The sequence below is a fragment of the Triticum urartu genome, chromosome 1A (assembly GCF_056163025.1).
Source record: "Triticum urartu cultivar PI428250 chromosome 1A, HENAU_Tu73, whole genome shotgun sequence".
Lineage (NCBI taxonomy): Eukaryota > Viridiplantae > Streptophyta > Magnoliopsida > Poales > Poaceae > Triticum > Triticum urartu.
In genome coordinates, this window is record NC_141873.1 from 409,182,342 (window position 1) to 409,185,816 (window position 3,475).

Here is a 3,475-nt window from a genome sequence, read left to right on the forward strand (position 1 = left end):
TTCTTCTCCTCCCATTAACCTTGGAATGATAATATCTTGTATTTTCATCTCCCTCTGTGATTTCTTTATCCTTATATATTTGTATTATTTTAATCTCCTCCTGCATCATCACCCTTTTCAGTTGTTCTCTGAGCTCTTTTTGCTCTTTTCTATCAGCCATAGTTATTCCCCTAATTTCATTATTGTTATCTATTTCATCTAATCTTTTGACAATATCTATTTTTATCTTTCTATACCAGGCATCTGCGTTTCTATTCCATCCTTTTGCCTTCTTCCTTAAATTTCTCATCCTGAGTTGCCACCTTTCTAATATATCTCCAAAGTATTTTTCATTCCAAGTTTTCTGTATCAATTCCTTAAAACCCTCCCTCAAGGCCCAAGCATTCTCATATCTAAATATGTATTTTTTGGTTGTTCATCTCTCGTGTCCAAATAAAAAGGTGTGTGATCTGACACACCCCTAGCAAAAGCTTGTAGTATAGTTAGAGGATATTTCTCTTCCCACACTGGGCACATTAAAACCCTATCTAATTTTTCATAGGTTGGATCAGCCAAATTATTAGCCCAAGTAAATTTTCTTCCATTTAAGGGAAGCTCTCTTAATCCAATCGGCTCAATAATTGTATTGAACATAAATGTCCATTGCTCATTGTGTATAGGTTTGTTCTTTTCTTTCTCATTTCTAATGATGTTAAAATCCCCCCCCCCCACACACACACCAAACAAGGTAATTGGTTGTCATGATAGACTCTGGCGAACTCTGCCAGGAAGCATGCTTTTCCCTCAATCTGTGCATCTCCATACATAGTAATTAAATTCTAGTGCATTTTGATAATTTTGTCATATATCAGCATCCTCACAAAGTAAACCCCTTTCTCTATGTGTTCTACATTAAACCTATCTTGATTTACTCCCATCAAGATCCCTCCCGACATCCCCCTAGGCTCATTCCAGCAGCAATCAAAATTCCTCCCCTCACAAAAATTATGTAATTCATTTTTCAATTTTTTTTCTTAATAGTTTCTGAAATCCCTATGAAGTCTAGTCTATGATCCACAATCAATTCTCTAACATATCTCTTTTTGTGATCTTGCCCCAAACCTCTCGCATTCCAAAAAAATCCCTCTCATTGTGAATCTATTTGAAAATATTTACTTTTTATAATTCTCCCCTTCTCCCCCTATTTTTTATAATCTTTTGCTCTCTTTTTTCTCCTGAGCACATCAATCCCAATAGATTGCGCCACACAGCTTGATGCTGGTGAGCCATTCTTTTTCCCCTTTTTTCCCTAAGAATATATTTCTTAGTTTTACAAATTGCTGCTCTTCTAAATCAGCATCTGAATTCTCTAAGTATGAGCATAGATCATCTAAATCCACATCTCCAATGTGAATATACACTGGTGTGTTGCTTTTTTCCTCCCCCATGTTACTGTTCCTTTCCTCCTCTTTCTTATTCTCCATCTGATTTTGAAAATATATTTCTCTCTTTGCTATCTTCATTTTTCTAATTATCTCTAGATTTTTATCTATCATATCAATGGAACCCAAATCAATTTCAACTAGAGAACTAATGTGTAACAATGAAGAGTTTGCACAATTTAAATCGAAATCCTTACCATAGTTATCTCTTTCTTCAGCCCTCATCTTTGCCATTTCCTCCACTTTCTGATCTTATTTTCCTATGTTCCTATGTTCCTCAAGCTTCTTTTCAGTTCAATTTCTTTGTCTTCATCATTTTTTTCTGTCACCTCCATCCCATGCAACTCTGCCAATCTCTCTCCCAAAGTCCCTACTGATTCTTGACTTGCATTCTAGTCAGTAGGTTCATTATACTTTCCAGATTCAGTTTTCTCTTTCTTATCTTGGGTTTATTTTTCAAAGTCTTCCACCTCTAGATTAGCCAGCTCCATCTCATATTGCTCTTTGTTTGCAGCCTCCTGTTCCAACTTCAAAATATCTTTCTTTTGTTTTTCAATCATGTTCTCTAGACTTTTTTGTGTGCTCTTCAAGTATTTTATCCTCTTATCAGCCTTGTCCCACAAAGCATTTTCTCTGGCTTTCTCTTTCTCTAAGTTCTGAATTTTTCTGAACATAATATCCATTTCTTTTTGCATGTTCCCTCTTTCAGCAGCCATACTTTTGTCCAAGTGTCCAATGATTTCCTCTATTGATTTTTCTATCATTTCATTTTTTCTGTCAATCTCCTCAATTTGTTTCAGAGATAGACTACCCAAAGCCATCCCTCTTCTTTCAGCTCTAGTTAGCTTTGCTCTTTTCCTGTTTTCCTCATCATCATCTCCAACTTCCATTTCAGACACACCATTAGATTTTCTTTTCTCCTCCTTATACCATCCCATCTCAGTCACCTTATCCAGCTCTGCCCCAATTCTAAACATTAGAAAATCTGGAGAAGTTATTTCCACATGGGAAGGGATCTTCCCCACATCCCTAACCCACACTTCACTTTCACTTTTTCTTCATTAATAGTGTCCACGTCAATTTCTAACACAGGCCCTACAGTAGCAGCCACTTCACACATTCCAAAAAAAATGTCTAAAGCAATCTGGTACTTTCTTAAATTTCACCCAAGCAGTGTGCATTTTCCCAATTGCCAAATGATCAAGAGACCGGGGTTGTACCTTTATAATGACACCAGTCCCCAACAGATTGAAGTCATTGAACTTTGCTAGTTCCACCAACTTTGCTTTATTTGGGAATCTCATCATATAACAATTTTTTCCATATTCCTTTACTCTTCATTGCCATCCCCAATCAAACATTTCATTGAGAGTTTTTATCATCTCAGTTTCATTGATCTGCCCATTCCTAATGATCACCACTCCTAAAGGATTTATATGCTCTGCAATTAAGACAGCCTTGTAGCTCTACACCAGCAACACTCCTAGACCTTTTAAAGCATATTCAACATATTTGGGTACTGGTTTCATTTGTTTCAGAAAGTTGCAGGCTCTGGTAATGTGGTTATCCCTACCACAAATTAAGCAGTGCCCCACTTTGCAATCTCTAGGTAAATGCTTGGGATGTTTGCATTTTCCACATACCTGTCTGTTGAACCTATCATTTCTACTCCTATCATCACTCATATTTTGTTGCCAAGCCCCACTGCTCACCTGATTCCTGAAGTCATTTCCTGAGCTATTTCCATTGCCTTTTGCTCTCTTCAGCACATTTTCCTCACCAGCATTAGTTTCTTTGACTGTTTCTTTACCATAGCTCATCATTGACTTATTTTTCCCACTATCTTCCACAAGCATCCCATTCTTGTTCATTCCCTGCACTAGTTGTGATAGTAATGCACTCAGGATCTGTTGCTGCTGACTAGAATTCATGCTTCCCTCTCCTTTATCTCTGCCATCTCTCTGATCTTCCCCAACATCTTCCCCTTTCCCAACTTCTTCCTTTCTATCCCCACTGTCTTTTCTTCCTTCTTTGATCTGCCAAACCTTGCTCCC

The 3,475-nt window shown here is 37.4% G+C and overlaps 1 pseudogene; it reads right to left on the minus strand.

Moving 5' to 3' along the window:
- Positions 1-1,223: 1,223 nt before the first annotated feature.
- Positions 1,224-2,728, minus strand: LOC147991459 (uncharacterized; annotated as a pseudogene).
- Positions 2,729-3,475: the final 747 nt, after the last annotated feature.